Genomic DNA, 24,680 nt, shown 5'->3' with positions numbered 1-24,680 from the left:
TAAGTGCTTAATAAGTGGTAGTAATTACCATCAATTTCATCATTTCAGTCAACATCACCATTACCGCAAATATCATAACTGCTAGCACCCATGCCAACACGAACACCGCAACATTGCCACCAATACTTTCCTGATAACTAGTGCTTTCACGATGCCCTTACTGTCTACTGCCATGGGGAAAATCAATCTTTTTCATTAAGACATTTTTAAAACATACATACACACAAAACTTTTATTTTTTAAACCATACATACACACAAAACTTTTATTATGCTAAAAGATGATGTAAAGTAATAAAAATAAGTTATTTACATGTCCCTTTACATCATTTAATCAGATTACTAAACAGGTAAAGTGATTTGACAAAATCATTCAGAAAGCAAATGGAATGGCTATATTTGAATTCTATGTCTTCATGTCATTAATGCTGAGACCTTTTAAAAAATTCTGGTTGTTCTAAAAATAAGAGCTTGTATCTCTCACTAGAAGGACATCTCCATAGGGGAAGATATTTTATTGCCTTTAGTGCTCTATTCCTAGTATGTTAAAAATTGCCTAGTATATAAAAACTCCTCCAGAAGTGTTTGTTGAATGCACGGATCAATTCACAACTGATTGGAAGTTTACAGAACATGTATTGTGAAGCCAGAATATCTGAGTTTGAATCTCAGTTCTAACACTTACCAGTTATGTAAATTTTAGCAATTTAATATTTTTGTGCCCCAGGTTTCTTATATGTAAAGATGATAATAATAGCAGATATTATCTAGGATTGTCCTTATAAATATGAAACTCTGAACAGTGCCTGGCAAATAGTCATCACCATGTAGCTTTTGTTATTATTATTATCTTGTTATATTGAGCTCTATTGATGCATAGAATAGTATATATAAATTATTGATTTAAAGAACGGGAATATGTATGCATATTGAAACAAAGTCAAAAAAGATGTTGTTGTGTGGTCTAAAACAATGGCTTCCAAGCTCCATTTTTGATTAAAGTCATCTGGGATGATTATTAAACTCCAGATCCCTGCCCACTCTACTCCTCCTTCCATGCTCTATATTTGTAGCAATTGCACCAAAGATCATGTTTGCATAGTCAGCTTTGGAATGCAGTGAAATCAAATGAATTTTAATAATGCATGTTCAGGTACTATATGATTTAATTAGAGAAGCTATTTTGGTACAGGGGTTTTTTCATTGACCTATAAATTCAATCCTGTGGGGAGTTGCGCATTCTACCTTGTCTCCACCATGTGCCATTTGGATGTCTCCTCTCTCCTTTCTTCCTTTCCCTTCCTCCCCTCATCCACAGAGAGAAGATGACTACTCCCAGTTGATGCTAACCCTCCCAGGAACATGAAAAAAAAAAAAAAAAGTATGGGGTCTAATTGGTCCTTGCTACTCCAAGTGTGGTCCACAAAGCAGCAACATAAACATCACTTGAGAACTTGTTGAAAATGTAAAATTTCAGGCCCTAATGTAAGGGATTTTCAACTCCATTTCCTGATATAATCACCAGGGAGCTGAAGCATCAAAGTTTAGATGTTAAGCTTCATTTACCTTGAGAGACTCTGAGTTAATTGGTTTGGGTAGTACCCAGGTCTAACTAGCCTTTTCGACTTCACAGTTGATTCTGATATGCAATCTGGTTTAAGAAAGGACAGTTTTAGCAGAAAACTTCAATTGATTTTGAAACTTCTACTTCCATGGTCTTCTTCAAGCGCCTACAAGACTCTGGGTTTCAGAAAATTCTTCAGATTTCCTTCTACCAGTAGACCAGTGGCAGATCTCCTTGTACCAATTTCCTCTTTGCCCCATTATTCATGATTACTAACCAAATCTGCCAACTTTGGCATCTACCCCGTTTTCGCAGTAATCTTGAGATCTGAACTAGCTGAACATAGACTAGAAAACATTCATAATGTCAGTAGGCATGCGGTACGAAACCAAAAGCATTTTATCACATTTTCAAGCAAAACTCAAGTACTTTCAAGCATAATAATGATGATAATGTCTACTTGCGTTACGGTTAGGACTATCTACCCCCACAACCATTGTTGTTGCTTTTTGTAATTGGACTATTGCAAAGTGATATGATTGCCTTTGAATAGATTGCAGTATTAGAATAATATATTTATATTTTTGTAAAATCTTGTATTTTGTTCACTCACAAATTACTTGACTGAAAGAGATTGACTTTCTTTAATCCTTTACAGTTTACCCTGGAATAATTAGGTAGTAAGAGGGAAAACAGACACAGAAGCTAGTCAAGACCCAGTTCTTTTTGTATGTGACTCAACAAAACAGCATGTTTGCTGTAATCTTAAGATAACCTTTAAACAGTGAATCAAGAGCACTGAAAGTCAAACCCAAATCAAACGTTTGAAAAATTAATGTCTTGACTGAAGTCCCTTGGGGAGCAGTCAAAGGAACAGAGTTATTTATGTACTACCTTACTATTTACAGTGTGGTGTTTAAACCAGCAGCTTTGTATCACCTAGGAGCTAGTAGAAATGCACATTATTGGGCCCTACTTCAGCTCAAATTCTAAATCAGAATCTGCATTTTGAAAAGATAGCCCACATTACTCATAGACATATTAAGGTTTGAGAAGCACCAGTGTAATATACAATAAGGCTTTTAATTTTTTTCTCCAACATTTGCTTTTTCTTAAGTCACACCACATACAGCACCCCACACAGTTCCTCTATTATTTCTTATCCAAAACCTATGTAAATTTTTTTTTACACCTTCAAAATTGTTATCCTCCTGCCAACCAGCTCCCACTCTGGCCATTTCTTATTTTACCAAGCAGTCTAGTCTGAGGGAAGGGGGAGGATGCTATACAAAGACACTCTTTCATAACATTTTCCTTATCGTAATTGAATAAGAACAAAAAACGCAACACTTTCTCTCAATCTGCTATAAACTGGTAAACTCTCAAGAAGTAAAATGAGTAACAATTTTATGTAGAGTCTTCTTTTTCTATGTCTGGCAATGTGCAGAGAATCCTTGAAAATACCAGTTTACCAGTACTGTGAAAGCACACAAATATGTTGTGTTTATTCTTCCAAGAGAGACATAAATGGGTAGCAACTTCTCCAGAGATTAACTATATTGTTCCAAGTCATATCCACTCATCTTAGTTTCCAATGAATAATCATAGCAATATAAGGCAATTATGTAAGCTAAGGAATGTAATTTCTTTTTCTTCTTTCTCTTATTGTAAGGATAATAGAGAAAACAAAAAATAATTTTTTGTGTCAGTATCCACTGGGTATTCTGCTATCAATCTAAAAACTATAAAGTATTTCTTGTAACTACTAAAAGAGTAACTAACAACAGGATATTACTTTTCTAGTTGATTGAGAGATTGTTAAAGTTTGAGTAAGTGAAGCATTTGTGAAAATAAACATCTCTGTTGAGAAAATCTGGTTGAAAACTAAAGTCTTAGTTTTAATTGAAAAGAAGAAACAAAACATCCTAAAATGCCTAATGGATTGTCAGAAGGAAACTCATTCAAAGAATTTTAACCAAAGTTTTATAGGTAAAATAAATCCTTTAGAATATCAAAAAGAAAAGTATTCCATGCAGACATAAGATGAGCAAAATAAACTCACCACAGTTGTTCAGTTAATGGACAGGCACCATCATCTGAAACAATAAAAATGTATTTGATATTGTGATCATAAAAACTACCAAAACCTTTCAAATTGTCTTCAAACACATGTTATGGACATATCTATAGAAGCAAAATAAAATTAAGTAAGCAGTGAAAATACATGATCAGATCTCAATTATTTATTTCAGATGAAAGTATTTCATCACCACCATTTAAGGACTAAAACAGATTATTAGTTGTTTATTAAAAAATCTTTTTTATAGGCATACCTGGCATATATATGTATTACATCAATATTTTCTTCTGATATATATGTTGAAAAGGCCGGCAAAAATACAGAGTCATGTCTTTAATACAATCTTGGTCCTGGCACAAACACAATCTTGAATTACTTGTCCTAATTCTCAGCTCTGACAGTGCCATATACACCACCTTCCTGAGCTCAAAAATTCTCTTTGTTGCCTATCTAAAACAAACTGAGGTGTTTAGCATAGCATTCAGGAGCTTTAGTAGGTTGTTCCTATTCTAACCTTTTATGATTCTTTTCCATAATTCGCCAATGCATATTCATGCTACCTTTCAAGTTTATCTACCACTATTTTCCCTTGTACACTAGTCTCGAATCGTAAGCCCAACTTCCCTTCCTCCCTCCCTCCCTCCCTGCTTCCCTTCCTTCCTTCCTTCCTTCCTTCCTTCCTTCCTTCCTTCCTTCCTTCCTTCCTTCCTTCCTTCCATACTTCGGTTTACTCCATTTGCTCTGCCTCAATATTTTTTTCCAGCCATTCCTTATGGCCAGCTCAATTAACATTTCTTCAGTAGAGCTTGTCTTGACACCTAGAGAAGAAATTATTCTCTTTCTAGATGTTTCCACCATATTTTATATGTTTATTCCAGTATTTATCAGATCCTATTTTGTGTGTTTAGCCCATATTGGTGTTTATGCCTTAACCCTGTTCATTGTTCCCTACCCAGAAGACTTCCTGCTATGCTTCTGAAATAGGAGATGTCCAGAAGATGCTAATTGAGCTAAAGGAATCAATTTATTTAGTGTATAGATAGCATATGGTGCACATTTTCCATATTTTGTCAATCATTTTTTAAGTGAAAAGTGCAATTTCCATTGCAGTTTCTGCTAATCAATCTTGACTGTTAAAGTCATAGTAATATATCCTATGAATAAAACTTCTCAGTTTAACAAAAAATAAAGAAATTGAGGGTGAAGAATGTCCTTTATTGATAAATGATTTTTAGAAAAATTCTTTAAGACTTTTTCAATCATATAGGAACATATTTTCTTTTTATATTTTTTAGATTTAAAAAACATGTTTTTTTCCCCCACAGGGTTAAATTTTGTATGAAAAATTAGTGTTCTGAGGAACAGTGATACATTTGCTTTGACCTATGAATGTAGCCACCCCAGCACCAAGATGGAAGTTACTGGCATAATCTTAGAAAAGAGAACTTATCTTCTTATGGAAAACGAAATAATAACATTGCCTTGTTGCTAATTTTATACTCCTAGCCAACTATGCCAGATCAGACTCTGCCTATATGAAGCATACATGTGTATTACATACCCACAGTGTCTCATACTTCACTCTTCTTCTGGGCCCACAATCACTTTAGACTCCAAAATGTTGGCAAACAATTCTGTGTAGTTACTCGTATTAAGGTTTTCTGTGTTGTTTGCCTAAAATAATTATAAATCCACTATTCTGCTATTTCATTAAGAACTTTTTGTACTGTTTCATGCAATATATTACCTATCAAGAGAAGATATTATTGAATAAAAAAATTTTAAATAACAGAAATAAAAACTTTATCATAAGTATTTAAAATAAAAGCACTGGTTTCTTAATTTGGTAAGAGGGAGGACTTTATTAGGTTCTTTTTACCTAAGCATAGAATGTGATAGTTCAACATTCAGCTTCTCAGATTTTGTGCTTTTCATTCCAATCCCCTCTAGTTCTCATCATAGGAGGAACACGACCTAACATACAATTACAATTTTTCTCTAAAGTATTTGTGATTTAAAGACACCCCTAGAGTAGAATGCTACTCAGTAATTTAAAATGTGCTGGTAGTCTGAGTCCACGTCTAGATTATTAGTGGACATTTTTCCCCTCCAAAGGTCAAAGTTTTCAAAGTGTTCTGATATGGCTTGGCTGTGACCCTACCTAAAATTCATCTTAAATTGTAGCTCCCATAATTCCCACATATTGTGGTAGAGACCCAGTGAGAGGTGATTGAATCATGTGGGCGGGTCTTTCCCATGTGGTTCTCATGATAGTGAAGAGGTCTCATGAGATCTGATGGTTTTGTAAAGGGGAGTTCCCCTGCACACGCTCCCTTGCTTGCTGCCATGCAAGACATGACTTTGCTCCTCATTCACCTTCCACCATGATTGTGAATCCTCCCCAGCCATGTGGAACTGTGAATCAATTAAACATCTTCCCTTTGCTAAATTACCCAGTAAACAGCTTTCCTTTGCTAAATTACCCAGTCTTGGGTATGTCCTTTATTAGCAGTATGTGAACAGACTAATACATGCTCTAAATAGAATAATCAGTAATCATGGAAGTACCTTTGGAAATATTAATAAAAGTAAACGGAATTTTTGTTATAATTATTAATACCTATCAACTATATTATTCTGACTTTCTTAAAAAAATAGAGTGTGGACCTAGCTTTACCTACTGATTTTTTTTTTTGGACTGGCACTGGTAGATGAGTAAATAGAAAAATATGAGTTCTAAGTACCCATTGATTTATTGCTGCCTTGCACTTCCGTGCCAGAGGTAATATAGTTGGGTAAGGAACGGCAGAGATCTATGGCTTCCTACAAATAATGACTCAATGGCAGTCGTCTGTTTTACTCAAATGGTAACCAAAATTTAACAAAGATACTCTCCCCAGAGAGAAATGTAAAGCAGGGAATATTTAAATGTCCCCAGTATCTGTTCTGAGGACATTTAAAAGGAGATTTTCTTTCACATGATTGAAAACACCAGATAATAGGACCAATCAAAATCCGTCCTCCTAATACTACAACATATTTTCAACGATGTATAATTGTTAACTGTGGATCTAATTCACTTCCTTTATCTAAACAAAAAAAAATTTTTTTCAGGTCAATTATCTTTTCCATTCATTTCCACCACATCTCCCCACCCCCTACAGAATTTTGATTAGCTCCTGAGAGTGGCATCTGGAAAATATAGAAATCCTTCCAGTTAAAACAGATAATTACTAAATGTATAACTATTGATTGAGAGAAGAAGGAAGATACTGTAAACAATTTTGGAGCTTTTGCTTTGACTCAAGTGATGCCGGTGAGAGTGAGGAAATGGAGTCAAACCTAATCAAGTGATTTATGGATAGCATATGCACCTACAGAAAGCTTCTCTTAAAAGAAGTTTCCTGAGAACCTTTCAGATGTAAATTTATTCAAATAACCTTTAGAATTACCCATCCACTTCTCCATATTCGACCATTTAATTCTTATAAAGGGTGTCTATTTTCTATAAAAGAATCCTGGCATTTGAATGCAGGAACAGAATACTAAGTTGGATATTGTCCCAATATTGTGATCATATGATTTGTTGGAAAATACAGTGAAGAAAAAACTAAATATGTATTATTACCTTCTCTGTATATCTGTACTAGGCAGGTGGTAGGAATAAGCCAGCTATTTCAGTATTGACTTGTAGAACCAATTATAGAAATAATTATAAAAATAAATGCAAATAGGTACTCATTCTGGGCATAGAAAATTATTTTTGCAATGAAATTCTTATGAGTTTCAGTAATATCACTGAAATACCTACATGCATACATAATACATATAATCTGTCTCTATCACACACACATAGACATACGCACACATATATACAGATATATATACACAAGTATATATCTGAAATACTGGAATAAAATATGACAAATACTTTAGAATTACCCATCCACTTCTCCATATTCGACTATTTAATTCTTATAAAGGGTGTCTATTTTCTATAAAAGAATCCTGGCATTTGAATGCAGGAACAGAATACTAAGTTGGATATTGTCCCAATATTGTGATCATATGATTTGCTGGAAAATACAGTGAAGAAAAAACTAAATATGTATTATTACCTTCTCTGTATATCTGTACTAGGCAGGTGGTAGGAATAAGCCAGCTATTTCAGTATTGACTTGTAGAACCAATTATAGAAATAATTATAAAAATAAATGCAAATAGGTACCCATTCTGGGCATAGAAAATTACTTTTGCAATGAAATTCTTATGAGTTTCAGTAATATCACTGAAATACCTACATGCATACATAATACATATAATCTGTCTCTATCACACACACATAGACATACGCACACATATATACAGATATATATACACAAGTAATCAGAGAAATCCCCCTCTTTTCTAATTACATCAGATTTCTCTTTCCTTTGGCATTTCCTTTTTCTCATACCAAAACTCCAGTCCTTATTTCTCATATCAGTCAGTACTAAGTCCAGGACTTGGACTGAAGTGGCAGAAGGTGAATAGTAATGGGGAAAGGAACTGGGTATGAAGGGTAATTTGGTATGACTGACCTTACTATATATATTGTTTAAACAGCCTGAGCCAAAAATACAGACCAGCCTTTCTCTGTAAAACAAGAAGTCCAAATGTTATGTCTTATTTTTTTTTCCCTGAAATACAGATAACTCTTCCTCCAGTCACTGATACGGTTTTTCTATGTACCCACCGGAATCGCGTCTTGAATTGTAGTTCCCATAATCCCTATGTGTCCTGGGAGGGACCCAGTGGGAGGCAATTGAATCATGGGGGTAGTTACCTCTATGCTGCTGTTCTCCTGATAGTGAGTTCTCACGAGATCTGGTAGTTTAATAGGGGATTTTTCCCTCTTGGCTTGGCAATTCTTTCTGCCATCATGTGAAGAAGAACATGTTTGCTTCTCCTTCCGCCATGATTGTAAGTTTCCTGAGGCCTCCCCAGCCGTGCAGAACTGTGAGTCAATTAAACCTCTTTCCTTTATAAGTTACCTAGTCTCAGGCAGTTCATTATAACAGTGTGAGAATGGACTAATGCAGTCATAATTGTGAGTTCTTTATGTTTATTACAGGGCAAACATAAAAATACAAATGAAAGTTGATTCATTTTTGCCAAAAAGATGTGTCAGATATTGTAAACTGACAGTAAACAATCTTAATGCAAAACATATTTGAAATACTGGAATAAAATATGACAAATACTGTAATGCATCCTTGAAAAAAATATAGTATAGAAATGTCCAGTGGCCAAAACTGAAGATAAAGGTGGAAATGGTTAATATTCAGTCAGTGATATTTGGATGTTCCCTGCAACATTTGTCGATCTTAAAGAAGAGCCTTGGGATCTCTAGGAGAAGTGATAAAAAGTCTCTTCTAAAAATCTGTCACAAATGTTTCAGGTTTGAATTTATACCACCCACAAGGACAAAGAAATCCTAAAGGGAGATTTAACAAAAAAAGTATTCCTGTGTTGTTATCTCATACATTTAATCACCAAATTTCTCTGGAAGGGTACATTCTCAACAAAGGACACTTAGGCTTTATAAATATGAAGTCCTATTAAGTAGAATCTCAAATCCATAGCTATAAAACACATGAGGAAATCGTGAGTGAAAGTCAGTACAAAGATCAAGATCAAGATTAGAAATACCAAAACATTGAGATAATGCAATTCTAAACATAGATTATGAAATGAGTATTTAAAATTATTAAAAATAAAAGATGTCTGAGCAAATAAGTGAAAGACATATCAAAAGAATAAGACAATTTTCAATGGGTACCAATTTTCAGAAAAACGAAATAATTGAAATTAAGTAAATAAACCCATATATTAAACACAACTAAAGGAAGAATTAATGGGCAAGCAGAGCTGAAGAAATTATCCATAATGATGCTCAGAGAAGCAATGAAAAATAATGTAGTGAGAGGGCATATGGGATGTGAAAATTACGGTGAGATGGTTCAACATTTGTCTAACAAGGAGCAAAAAAAAAAAAAACACACACAAAAAAATGAGGTGCCATGTGCGGTGTCTCGTGCCTGTAATCCCAGCACTTTGGGAGCCGAAGGCGAGTGGATCACTTGAGGTTAGAAGTTCAAGAACAGCCTGGCCAACATGGTAAAACCCCGTCTCTACTAAAAATACAAAAAATTAGCTGGGTGTGGTGGCACAAGGTTGTAATCCCAGCTACTTGGGTGGCTGAGGCAGGAGAATTGCTTGCAGTCAGGAGGCAGAGGTTTCAGCAAGCTGAGATTGTACCACTATACTCTCCAGTCTAGGCGACAGAGGAAGACTCTGTCTCAAAAAAAAAAAAAAAAAGAAAATGTACGAATAATGTTCAAGAATTGTGATATCACATGTATAAGTTATGATACATTTCTAAATACTGATATATTTTCTCTCTCTCTTTCTCTCTCTCTCTCTCTCTCTCCAGGAAGCGAACCATATCTCAAGTAAGATGCACTTGTTAGATTTTGAAAGCACTGCATAATCACTCTCCACACCTCTATTCACTTCTATAAAAAATGACTCTATTTCATTTCTCCCTGTTCTCTTACATTGTAAAAAATATTTTAACCATGTGATAAATCCAGTGAATAAACAGTGGTGTAATGTCAAACAAATCAGTAAGTAAATACAGTGGGATAAAATGAGTAAGAGATAATTTGTTTATTAATTAAACAAAATTTTAAATGTTTGTTTATGAAACAAATATTTTTAACACCTATTATGTTCTGTATTCTATTTTAGGCCATTGGGGATATAGTGGTAACCATGTGGACATGTTTCCTACTTACATTATTGTGGCATGGAGAGGCAAGAGAAAGACCATACACAGCTAAACAAATAAAGGAATAAGATAATTTCAGATAATTAGTGAAATGGAGAAAATAAAACATGTAATATAGCTCAAAGCAGGAATATTAAGATTGGATGGGCAGGCCAGAGCAACACAGAACAATCCAGCCATGCAAGGTAAGAAGATAGAATGTTTATGTAAAGGAATAGTTAGTACACAAGGACTTGTGTGCACTTACATTCAAGCAACAGAAAGAAGGCCAATGTGACTAGAATTTAGTAAGCAGAATAGAGTGGTAAAAAATACATTTAGAGAGGTAGGTGGCCAGCTTAAGCAGTGCAAGTAAGCCAGTGCCAAGAAATTTGGGTTTATATTCCGAGGGCAATGCAAAGTCATTGGAGGGTTTTAAGAAGTTGAATGACATTACGGTTTTGTCTTAAACATGCCTCTGGCTACTCTGTAGAAAACTGAAAGCCAAGGAAGGAGCAAAAACTGGGAGATCAGGTTTGAACCTTTCCAGGCAAGAGCTGGTAGTGGTTTAGACTAAAGTGTAGCTGGAGATGGAGAAAACTGGAGAGGTTGGTATAGATCTGGAATATATTCTGAAGGTGGAACAAGACTTGCCAATGGATTAGAGAGAAATGAGTGAAAAAAGGTATTAAGGATTATTGCTGGTTTGGAATATTGGTGACTAAGTGGATATTAGTGGTATTTACTGAGATGAGCAAGACTGGAATAGGAAAAATACACGTTTACTATATCTGTATCAGCTGTGTTGATTAGAATCAACACACATTTTAGCCATTTTAGGTGTGACATATATTAGATACATGAGTACAAGTGTCAAGTAGGAAGTTGGATGCGGAAACCTGTAGTTCAGTGGAGAGTCTAAGACTAAACATTGAGAATCATTATCACAGAGATCATGTATGAAGACAAGGGAATTGGAGAGTACATAGGTAGCACATTAAAGAGTTTAGGCCGGAGCCCCAAGAAGTCCTGATATTCAGAGTGGGAACTGAAGACATGTTGCAACAAAATTAGGTGGCCCTGTGCTAGATGGGATGGTTTAATTTAGTCTTTTCCAAGTCCCTACTTTATGCCACGTTCTGTGCTTTGTGCCCCAATGAACAAAATCAACTGGTTTGTGGTTTAGATTCCATAAAATCATGCTTATTTCCCCATCATTTCTGGATTCAGGATAACATCCCAGGGGCACCCTAATGATTCGTCAATTTTAACCAGCTCTTTATTATTCCAGACACTAAGCATTTCTTATAGGGAACACTCTCCTTCATTTCCTCCCGATTCCTTTCAAAATCTAAAACTCAACAATTTCTTCAGTAGGAATAAATAACATTATGATACTGATTTTCTCTGCTATGCATTTAGGGAAAAGGAGATACAACAAATTTACAATGTAGTTGCAGCTTAATATTTTTCTCTTTATTTGATCCTATAACCGAACATGGAAAATTGCAATGGCTTCTTGATTAAGGTGGTGGATTCTCAGGTTCCTCGAGGGTTACCAATCACCATAGAAGTTGTAGGCAAAGTAACAATGTCCGTCTAACTCCAGTAGAAGAAATCAGGTGAAAATAAAGAAAATCATTAGAATCCTTTTAATCCTAAATTAAATAGAAATATGTAGATAGACATCACTAGTAACACATTTCATGGGAAACATTCTGCTCCGGGGCATGCTTTACAACGTTAGCCTGGGTAAATCTGCTTCAGTTTCGATTAATAAAACTGTAAATTCAGGACTTGTGCTTTAGCTAAGTTATAGTTTGGGTTTGTGCTCTGTTAGATTATTCTTTTTTAAAACAAAATAAAGCTGTGAAGAAAGCATGCTCTCTAGAAGACATTATTGTGGTTGCTGCAAAATTGAATTTTTATCCTGTACCTTGGGGGAGACAGTTTAACAAAATGTATTTCCCCCCATTATCACCAACGTTTCCATCTAATAATTTTTTCCAACACTGAAATCATTTTTATGTAGCCTTGGAATGTGTATTGATGTTTGTCCTTTGGCTTTTCTCTTTCTTGAGATAATTTGTAATTTGCTAAAACATTGTGAACACTAGAGCTTTGCATATTTTCTGCATGTTTACTAATCTGTGCTAAAAAAATTGCAACTTTGCCATTTAATTTTGCTATTATTTTCCCTGTACATTAAAAATGTATTATTTGGATAACTTTGGTTTGGAATATGAAGGGCTAATGTTAAAATTTACCTTTGCACTCTATTTAAAGGAATAAAACATACCGAGAAAATTGAATAGCTAAAATAGGATTTTAAGGAAAATGTTTACATACCTAAGAAGATAAATGTTTTTGAAACACATTAAAATTATCACCTGAAAAATGCTGTCAAAAAGATGGTAAGGGCCAATCATTGTTTAGGCCATTACTTTGATTTCAGCTTAGGGACTTTCAAAATCTGCCTTCTTTTGTCTCTTTCACTCTCAATTAGAAGGCTTAGAACATTAAACTTGAAGTAAACACTAAGCTGAAGTTCTATTCCATGAAGTAAATAAACGGAAGGAATAAAGGAAGTAAGAGATTGAAGAATACTACGTGGTTGAAAAATGTGAGCCTTCAAGAAATATTAAGAAAAGCATCCTCCATCTTTTCTACAAACTTCTACCTTTTCACTGAAATCAAGACATCTCACATTCACAATATTCACTCATTTTTCCAGTGTAGATCAGCCTCTTTCTTTCTTCACAATTCCAAACTGATAAAAGAGAGAATTTTGATATATTTGCTATGTTCTTGAGTTTTCAATACCATTCCCAAAAGCAAGAGGATTAGAGCTTTGAGAGCAGGGTGCAGGATTGAAAGAGTGATTTGGGATAAGAGAGACGGACAAAGTTGGATGTTTGAGGGAAGAGTCTGTGGGGAAGGAGAATATTAATGAGCAATTTTTTAATGGAGATAAAGAATATGTTTAAGGAACAGCTGGCTTGAAAAAATATCTAATATGAACTCTTTCTTCTTTTTTTTTTTGAGATGAATGTGTCTTCCATGGAAAAGGCATTTTTTTCTGATTCTTGTCTATTATAATGCTGAGCACTGGAGCACTGGAGCTCTGGAGCTCAACAGATTAGATTTGAATTAGGAGTTTTCCATTAGCATTGTGAAAATTAGTAAATTACTTATCCTCTCTGAACTTCAATTTTCTCATAAGTAAATAGGAATAGTCATAGTACTTATTTCATAAAATACTGTTTTTGGATAGATTAGATAGGCTTACCACCACCATTTAAGTTCAAGCCCTCATTACCTGACTTATAATACTGTAGATTGGCTTATCGATATCTGTAATTTAAACAAATCACATAAAAGCATGTCTGTTTTTGGTGTCTGGCTTTTTTGGCTCCATTTCTGAGCATCAACCATGATGACATCATATATGATCGTTGTTTACTCATTTTCATTGCTGTGTAGAATTCTAATATATGAATATACAATGGCGAATTCATCCAATTTACTATTAATGACATTTACGTTGTTTCCACCTAACATGATTATAAATAATGGTTCTATAAACATATTTGTACATGTTTAATTGTGACACATGTAAAAGTTTGTTGAAAATATACACAGATAGGGTATCTACATCGAGTATACCGGATTTATCAAAATCCCTGAAATTTATCAAAATACCCCTGAATAATAGGATATAAAGAAACTTTTGTCCTATCCTAAATTTTCTACAATCAACACAAAATCTATTTTTTTGAAATTGTTATACCATAGTGATTTAGAATATAGAGTCAAAAAGCCAAATTTCACTTTTAGTGCCACTGTTTATTCCCTCTGTAGCCTTCACACTGCTAAGACTCAGTTTCTTTACTTGTTCCTCTGTGAAATTTAGAATTGGAGTATCTCCCTCACATGATTTTTGCAAGGAATAAATTATCTAACACACATAAGCTCATTTCAGTTCCTGGCACACACTAATCATTCCATAAATGCTAGTTGCAATTGTATTACTATATTTATGATAAAAGAACTTTGTTTCCTTGCCTCTCACATAATTATCTTCTAAAATTTTGGTTAGATGTAAGGAAAAAACATAGTGCAGTAATTTTTAAAAAACGCAAATACTTGGAAACTGGAAGACTTTTAATTTTTATTGACATTATAAGAACAGGGAGGCAATCTGCCGGTGGGGTAAGTTACCTAGAAGTACAGCTAAACTGGTTAATTTTAAGAGACGGGATTCTGCAAATGCATGAACAAAAACTATTAAAGTAACATCGGCAGTAGAGAGAAAAAATACAGGAAATTTGCTTTATCAGTATACTGATTGAATCATTATTGATGCTTCTCACAATTTTTTGTTTTTCATTGTTTTCTTAAACATTCTGACAGCAAAGGAAATTATTATATGTGCAAATTGGGTATCACTTCTTAAACTTTTGAATCAGCTGCAAACTGCACTCAACTGAACCAGCAAACTCTAAAACAAATAAAGCACCATTTACGAGAAAGCATTTAAGAAAATCATACGTACGACAAGCATTTTTCCCAACTCATACAGCTCAAATATAAATGATTCTAAAATGTATGTGCCGTGTTTACAAATGTGTCCTTATTGAGATTCATACCTGCATTACTTGTTTGATCAGGGCCCTAAAACATTATAATTAAATTGAGACTCTCACTCTCAATTAGGAGATTCATTTCAATTAAGAAAGGAAAACAAAAGAATAATTTTCATCAGCTTCCACTTACTTCTTAGTAAATGCTGTGATAAAATATATTTTAAGCAACCTGACGTTATATTAAGAGGCATTATATTAAGGAAAGAAGAGGGATCTGGGGTTTCAGACAGAACATTGTTTGAAAATCAATACTGCCATTTACTAGTTTTAGATTTTGGGCTGTTTTTCTCATCTTTCAAAAATAACGATTGTGAAGATTAAATAAGATAATGAACATAAAACATCCCTCACACTGTCTGGCACAAAGTGGGTTCTCAGTAATAATATTTTCTTTTTCCTGTCATTCTATTTTTTAATTATTTCCTTCTAAGTAATATAAATTTCCCAATATTGGTGTTAGTCTGGTGTGTTAGAGACTTTTTATATCATGCAATGTATTGCAAAATATATTAAGGCCTTTTAAAAGATCAGTATTTATCAAGAATATAAGAGACTGAACTTTCTTTCATCAAAATTTAGACACAATAATTGAAGTATAACTTTTCTGAAATGTGTCTTTAGAATATTCTTATCTGACAAAGATAGATGAGTAATATTCTCATATTATGCTTTTTTATTTTAATATAAAGACAAATATACGTATGCTGAGCTTATCTCAGTATATTATTCCTACAGTATTTTTATAAAGTCAGGGTTATTCTATGATAATATTTTATGCACCTGCCACTCCTCTTGCATATATAATCTAAAACAATATCCAATAGCAACTTTTAATATATCTTTATAATTGAATGTATTACATTGGAATTAGGTAATTTTTTATGCATATGAATATTTTATTTTACCTTGAGCTTCTCCAAATCTGGAACTGTGTGCTTGGGCCACTCCTAGTAACATGGTCCAGTAACCTGACATGGAAATCATTTACCACTTCAAATATGCAGTATTAAATTAAATATAATTTTTAAAGGCCATAAAAATTAAACTAATTAAAGACCAGTAACATAGCTGGTGAGTAAAAAGAAGTAAATTCAAAAAAGAAATTAAAGAAGACTGCTGGAACTGAGAGCACTTAAAATTTCTACTGAAAAACAACAAGCCACTAAAGATGAACTCATAATATAAAAAGTACAAGCCACAAAAGCAAAGGAACCCACCCTAAGGGAGAATCAGTAACTACAACAAGCTGAAAAATTTACTTCCCAAGAAATCATAGAAAAGCCCCGGACTGGTTACTTTCAAATCCCAGTAGAGTACCACGGGAGCAGTTGATTTTCAAATTTGCTGAATGTCAGTATCTCAATGATTTTAATCCATATAGAAACTCATATTTTAGATGAAAAATGTCTGAGGTTTCTAATATTTTTTCAGCATATACAATACAGATAAAGACAAAAATCCTTGGTCTAATATTGAATCTAAATATTTTATTTAAAAGCATGTGAATGAATGAAATGTATAATACGTTGGCCTGACTACCATCTTTTACTACCTGCGAGAAGAAAATATGAAACACATTTTTAATAAATGTTTTATCAAACACATTTGCAAGGTAATATGGCACAATGAATATTATAGTAAGGTTCACTAAGCAGCCTTATACAAATCAGTAAATGCTAGATTTCTTTAAAGACAGCATCAGTTGCTTAGAAAAATGAAGTAGGCTTCCTGACCAGAGGTTACCGGCACAAATCAATACCATGAAATATGCATTCAGTCCATATGGTATTTCAGTAATGGCTGCTTGAAATTCAGTACACAGCTTTGCTATAAATCACAGACAGAAATTATATTAAAAGAAAGTTCGTTCTGTGATTTGAACTCAGAAATCAATGGAAATGTACACCAAAAATAAAATACTTTTAGACATACACATCAAAAGAAAAATGATTTGTGTCATTGCCATTCATATTTCATCTTTTTGTTTCCTATGTCCAGCTTCCATTGGATCCTTTCCATGTCTCCCTTTCCCCACACAGAAATACACAAGCATTCCCTGTTGGGAAGAAATCCACACATGTGATCCTTATTAAAAAATATAAGAAGAGCAAAAACCAGAGTAGCCAGAACCTGACTATGAACTCCTTGCTGGGAAGAGAGGGGCATGTGGCTTTTGCTGGTAGAGGGAAAAGAGGCTTTGAAACAGGAAGTTTCAGGGATTAGAATTAGAAAAAGACACTATAAAGCAACCATGATGCTGGTTCGTTGAAATTGTATTTTAGTTTTGTTATTTATACACACTTGCTCTAGGAGTTGAATAATGACAACATTTTACTACTATATATTAAAACTATTATCGCCACATGGCATGCGCTTCCCAACATGCTTTCCTGCATACACATGCAAACAAGAAACACATGCAGCAGAACTCTGCAACCACAGCTGTGCTACAAGCAGAAGCTGCTGTGATAAACTGACTGGGTGATGTTCAGTGACCTAAATTGGGGCTTAGAAAAAGTGTGGGTGCGTGCATGCCTTCATCAAATGAAAAGTAGGCCAAATATATGTGTTTGCTTTTTTATTCCACCACAGCTGCAAAACCTCTCTGTGAGTGTGTATGTGTATGTGTGTTTGACTATAAATATAAATATGCCATTAACCTGAAAAAGAAATGAACCACAAGGTGGGTTTCCATCAAAATAGACATAAAATAGATTACATAGTAAACTCCAGATTGGGACATAGTTTGTGTTCCTATTCAATTCCCAATAATATATTAGCGTTTGCAATAAATTCCCTGAGGATACATAGCATTGTGTCTTTTTTTTTTTTTTTTTACGATAATTAAGGCAAGGGTGAAAACAAAGACTTTTGTCTCATAAAATTGTGCCTTCTAAGATCACCATCCAAATATGAAATAAATCATAAGCTAGCAAACTACGTTATTTTCTTCTCAGCTGTAAGCATTTTCTGTGGGTTTGTGTGGAAATAGTGCCTATGAAGATCATCATCAATATCCAGAACTGTCTAAACAAAAGCAGCAAATTACTCTTTTACTCTAAAATATGGTTGGATGTAATGCAATGCCACTTACTACTAGGCATCATTGAAATCATTAAACATGAAGTGGAAATAGCCTTTTGCTAACGTTTCTGAAATGAGAGCTAAATTGTTGTATGTTGCAAAGTTGAAAGGAGGTATTTGCTTTCTGACACCTGAAGAAAGGACATAAACAGGCAACTTCCATTACCACCAGAGGCAAATGGCGAGAGTGCCTACATGTTAACTGACAGCATTTCTCTTAATGTTTTAAGTTAACCAAAGAATTCACAACACAGATAATTTCAGCACTATGCACACACAAAAAAGATCCCTAGGGAATTAAATGTATGTTTTTGAAAAGGTTTTCTGTGTAGGGAAATGAAATACTAAATGCATAGTGACCCTATGACCCTGCAAGCAAGAGGGACCTGTGGAATCACTTAGACCAATCCTTTCATTTTGCAAGTGAAGAAACTGAGACCAGGAAAACGTCACTGAAGTATGCCAGGACCACATAGTGAATCCATGTCTTACGACCACATTCACAGGATCTTTCTGCTATGCCTAGATGTCTGAGCCAGCAGAGTAGAAAAAAGTGATCACACAGCCAAATTTTAGATAAAACTCAATTTTATCCCAAATCATATATAGCATTTTCTTTTCTTTTCTTTTTTTGGCCAGAATTACCTACAGTCAATGTCTGTTTCACAAACAGACAAATGACCCACTTTTATATTTTAATAATTATGCCTTATTTCAAATGATAACAAATTCACTTTTTGTAAATTTGGTATTTGTGGCAAATGACAAGTGTAATATGATAGCACACTGCATGTCAAACACCCGGCCCTGCTGACATTGTTGCCTAATTTTCTATGTATGTAGCTTCCTGTCACTTGACTTTACATTGCCAGCACTGCAGCCACTGTGGTTGCCTTCCCAGCATGCAGCCCGTACAGGTCTGGGCACAGATACAGACTCTCATCCCCCAAGACCATTATAATCTCAGTCTGTTCTCTTCTTTAGTAATCTCCCTTTCGCATTTCCTACAGTTACTTTCCCAGCCGCAGGCCACTCTCCTCAAGGTCCTCATCTCCTCCCAGTCACTACGCGAAGGGGTTTAGACTCTCACTCCACCAACTCCAACTTTCATCCCAAATTTGCCTTCATCCACACCTGTCTTCACTCTATTACATATATTTTTACTTGTATCTGTTTTTCTCAGAGCACCTTACGGACTTCTGTGTTCTCATGCGCCATCCCCCAAAAAAGTAGCTCTCTTTTAGCACAAAATTTCACATTTTTGATAAGACAGTCTAATAAATTATGGGCTCTGGTGAACCAATATGTTAGCAATTTCTGGGGCACTTTTTGTACTCTCTCAAGAACTTCTGAACACAGTGTCTTAAAACAGATGAATAAATCTCACTAAGGATATTTCAGAGGAAAGATCAGTGAAGGGATACAGTTTTGGCAATGGAACTTAGCAGTCCACCTCATATTATACTGCAATGCATCAGATATTCCATCTTGATATAGGGTTGTTATTCCATGCAGCCATTTGTGATGAGGACAGTCATTTTGGGCAAACAAGTTATAAAATATCTTGCAGCATCTTATTTTAAATCATGTTTGTACATTTAACTGGTTAGTAATAAGCAAGAAATGATTTGCACAAATACAATTAAATGGAACCTTATAATGGACTATTCTGTCAGAATTTTATTATTAAAGGCTTATTCATCATTATCTGAAAAAAACAAAGAAAACCAAACTAGAAAAACTCTCTGTTTTGAAAAAGTCTATGAGCCCATATCACCTATTTGTTTATCAACTGAACATTGGTGGCAATCTTGGTTCTGTCCTTTTTAAACTTTGTGAACTTAGTCAATACATGAAGTTTCTTTAAGGTCTGATTTCCTTACTTGTAAAGCACAGGGGAGGGATAGCTGTCTCTGAGGATTGTTAAGATAAAATTAGATAACATTTTTAAAGTAGTAATCACACTACCTGCCACATGACAGTCACTTAATAAATGACAGGTTGTATTATATTTCACAGTGAGTTTGCCCTTTACGTGCAATACATAATCACTGATACCAGTTCAATTTTGGACTTTAGGGAATGAATCCACATTTATAAAACTGAGAGAATTTTCAGGGAAAGAGTAGAATTTTCCTGTGCAACACCTTTTTTCTTTTTCCTTTAGAAATGAGTATTGCATAGCTCTATTGAGAATTCACCTCTTATTATTTAAAACAATGTTTGATTGGATTCAAACTCTCTCCTGACATCTTCTCAAAGGACAATCCAAACTCTTCAATTATCTTTTTCACATACATCTCAAAAGGTATTTTGAGTGCCTGAAAGGCAATAATTCTTATCCCTTAAAGTTTTGAATTCCATCTGATGAAGATATTACACTTAGTGGAATAGTACCATGTCACAGAAACAATAGCTTAAATTAACCTCTCACTGTGTTCAGTCAGGTTCTTTCTTTTCCTTCATAAAAGTTGATTCAATGCTTTTGAAAGAGGCAAGATTGGCAAGGATGGAGAATTAAGGTCTTTACGTCAAAAAATAGGTACTGAGTAGAATGAGTAGCAATATCCTTAAAATTATTGGCTAAAGAATACCAAACACATTTAGGGAAGGACTGCCTTAAGGGGGTGGTGGTAATTGAGTCTTCCTGGTACACTTAGTCCAGGGATATATCCTAGGGATAATAATCAGCTCTATTCAACATGGTGAGTGTTGGTTTTTAATTAAAAACAAACAAACCAACCCATCTTCATCATCTCTTAGATACACTGTGTTGCAAGATTAGAACCATCATATCAAATTACATGGAAGAAAGAGTTTTGACAGGACAATTTACCCTCAAGAGTTTCAGAATGTGAGACTCAAACCTAAAATAATTCTTTAATCAACAAATACTTACCAGGTAGCTATCATCTCTCAATCTTTTATTTCCCATGAGGCACTGAGAATAAGAGCCATGCTCCCTTTTTCCATGGAGTTGAATGGAAAGAGGGAGAGACATGAAAGAAATAGAAATATATAAAATTTAAAAGATAATTACCTGCTGGCCAACATCATGGGAATATGACCTATATGATCACACAGGGCCCTGACTTTAGAAGGGCCACATACTTGGCTTAATGCTTTGCTTTTGCCTTCCTGAAACTCTTTATAACTTTTAACGAGAGGACTGCATTTTCATTGCATTTTGAACTGGACCTAATTACGTATTTGTTTATTAAGTATTGTGTAATTATGCAGTCAGTCTTGCTCAGATAGCAATAACTGCTATGAAGGAAGTAAAACACAGAAATGAGATAGAGAAAAACAGGGGTTATGAGTCAAAGAGTTCCTTCTGATGGCATAAAAAAGACCTCTCTTCCTGTAATCCCAGCACTTTGGGAGCCCAAGGCAGGCAGATCTCTTGAGGCCAGGAGTTTGAGAGCAGACTGGCTAACAAGGCAAAACTCCGTCTCCACTGAAAATACAAAAATTAGCCAGGTGTAGTGGCATGTGTCTGTAATCCCAGCTACTTGGGAGGCTGAGGCACGAGAATTACCTGACCCCTAGAAGCAGAGGTTGCAGTGAGCTGAGATTGCGCCACTGCATTCCAGCCTGGATGACAGAGCAAAACCCTGTCTCAAACATAAAATAGATAAATAAAATAAAAAATTGTAAAAAACTCTCTCTAATGAGATTTATGAGCCAAGAATTAAAATATTTGCTAAATTAGTGTATCTCCCCTCATTCCCTTACAAGCAACTGAATATAAATTCAACAGACACTGATTTAACACCTAACCTGTACAAGAAGCCATAAGATTACCCTTTAGGGATTAGTAGTAGGACAAAATTTTTGACCCAGTAAATTTAAGGTGAAAAAAATTACTCAGGTAGTTCTCAATATGTTCTTTAATAGAGACACTGAGAGATATGAGTATTTCAGTGTGGAAGTGAAAGATACAAGTGTTTGGAAGAGCAAGAAAAGCCTTTAAAAGCAGGAAAGGTTGATTTCATTGTCCCAGTTAGTAGGGTAGGATGGGGTAGCAAGCATTTATTTTCCAGGAAGGACACAGCATCATTGAAGTCCCAGAAGGAAAAAAAGCAGAGTGCTTTTGAGTAACGGTGAGTAACATCTAAGTTTATTTACAAGATAGGATAGATGTAGGAAATGTTTTTAAAACACAAACAACTGGGTGCATTCTCATCTCCTGCTTTTCTCTTCTCACCTTTACCTAATAAATTGCCAAGTCCAGTTGATTCTGTCTTCTAAATATCTCTTGAGGGCATTGCTTCTGTCCTACTTCCAGCTGCCATCCTCTCATTTCTAGATGGCTGAATCAACTTCCCAACTCATCTGTCTTCAATTAGGCCTCTTCCCAGATCGGTTCTCTTGTCTGAAATTAGAGAACTCATTCTAAAATGAAAATCTGAAGGTCTCACGGTTGGGTTTGAAATCTTTCCATGCACTGTTATGAGTGGGTAAGTCTTGATTTTGAAATAAGACAGAATGTGATTTGAGTCCCAGCTCTCCCACTTAATAGCTGTGCCCTTTAATGAGCCTCATGTCCTCTCTCATCCTCGGTTTCCTCATGGGGAGTTTATGATAATTAAATAATGTATATAAATTGATAACACTGCCTTGTGAACAGAGCGTGCTTGGTGAATGTTATTGCTCTCAGAACAACGTCCAATTCCTTTGTGTGGCTTTTAAGGCTCTAACTTAGCTGGTTTCTGGTTTCCTCTCTAATGTTATTCCTTGCCTTATTCTCCACTTACAGAATATGCTCAAGGACGTGCTCTCCCGTTTCCTCAGGACTTTAACATGCTCTGCTTTCTCCTAAGAATATCTGTCTTCCATGACGTATTTGTACTTTTCATTCAATCTATTGTTGTTCTACCCATTTGACAGGCAGGAATACTCAGACACCAGTTGGCCAGATGACTTTTTCGAAGTCGTATGGTGACTAGCAGAATAAAGCCCTAAACCAGCTTGTGTTGGTTCAAATCCTGTTCTCATTTCCTGTAAGACCTACTGTTTCACAATTTTCAGATGTTCACTGGGAGAATATTTGTTTTTTTTTCCTCAATACAAGTACTTTCACAATATAAATTGTGTCTGCTACACTCATAGTTAATCTGCGTTTCTACTAACAGCTTATGTATACCAAGTAAGATCAGTGAACAAAATAAACCAAGGAACAAAAACCCGGATATACTGCTTCCCCTTCCAAGCATTATCTTCAATTTCGGGGTTAATGAAACTGTTATCCCATTCTTTGGCGGACACATAAGGCAGCCATTGTTAAGTTTCACTTGCTTCAGCTACAAAATGGGTGCCACAGAAGCAGACTGTTATTTTTAAGGCATTTAGGGAAAGCTGTCACAGATAAAAATTTAAATGGAATGTTAATCTGCTTGGTAAAATTAGAGTTTTAATCTTAAAGTCTAAGGTAAAATAAATTCAGATTGATATAGATTCATTCCACAAACATCAATAATTTTCCATTATGTTAAAATCAATTCTAATTTTACATGCAAACAACAGATTCAAGTAAAAACCTTAGAGGTTTGTGTTCTACCACAAGCATACTTATTTTGGGTCTGTGCAAATCCAAAAACATTTGAAACAGCTGCATGTTCTCCTTGCTAAGGGGGGGACAATTTTGCTTTGATGCCTCCAATTCTAAAAAACTCCAGTTCATTCTTTCTAATTAGCCATCATATTTAGTTTGAACTCAGGGTCTTAAAAAAAATTGAAAGAATCCTGAGGGAAGCTGAGTTAAAAAATTATAGTCACAACAAAACTTGATTAAAAGCACATGAAATTATCTGGAAGTAGCACTATTTGTAGTGACATGGGAAATGCTAGTCTATTTTTCAAATTGCATTTAGAAAGTGATTTAACCTCTTCAAAACTCAAGTTTTGTCATCTATAAAATGAGATCAACTTGCCAATTTTTCAGACTTTGTGTCAGGATTAAATAAAATATTGTGAAAGCACTTTGAACATACATATGCTAATCAAATATAATGTGAGATCATTCATACTGGAAAAGGCAAATAAATCCTTCATTTCTCTTTTCTGTTGAAAAGATCCAATTCTTAATGTCTGTATCATAAGATACCTGAGCAACTCATTCATTTATCCATTTACTTTCTATACAAATATGGATTAAACATAGTCTTCGCTCTTGAGCACTGAAAGTGAGATCAGGTCTAAAATTTGATCAGTAGTAATATCACTGTGTTTGAACCAGACTGGTTTAAGAGTACAAGAGAAGAAATGATTAATTTTGCATGGAACTTCAAAAGGATATGGGATAGAATGAAAGGCTATTTGACTTGGGCTTTTAGTTGATAAGCAAGCTTGTTTTAATAAGCAGAAAGAGTGTAGTGGAGAAGGAAATGGCTTTCTAGATAAGCAATAAATGATCATCAGGGCTTAATTTCGCAGAACATTTTGTGCAAAAATTGAATGAGAACACACATATGAAGATACTACAAGAGTATTCTAT

General features: G+C 34.7%; 1 protein-coding gene across 13 annotated transcripts in view; it reads right to left on the bottom strand.

Annotated features, from left to right (window-relative positions):
- The window catches only part of PTPRD (protein tyrosine phosphatase receptor type D), a 2,314,079-nt gene that overhangs the window by 1,089,976 nt on the left and 1,199,423 nt on the right, over nucleotides 1-24,680 (bottom strand). For all 13 annotated transcript variants that reach the window (XM_055294262.2, XM_063609868.1, XM_063609869.1 and 10 more), the window contains exon 8: nucleotides 3,626-3,659. The gene's annotated coding sequence lies outside the window, so the exon portion shown is untranslated. The remainder of the gene's footprint in view (nucleotides 1-3,625; nucleotides 3,660-24,680) is intronic.

This window comes from Symphalangus syndactylus, chromosome 9, assembly GCF_028878055.3.
Source record: "Symphalangus syndactylus isolate Jambi chromosome 9, NHGRI_mSymSyn1-v2.1_pri, whole genome shotgun sequence".
NCBI classification, from domain to species: Eukaryota; Metazoa; Chordata; class Mammalia; order Primates; family Hylobatidae; genus Symphalangus; species Symphalangus syndactylus.
Note: the sequence above shows the minus strand (reverse complement) of the source record. Positions and strands in the feature narration are given on the sequence as shown.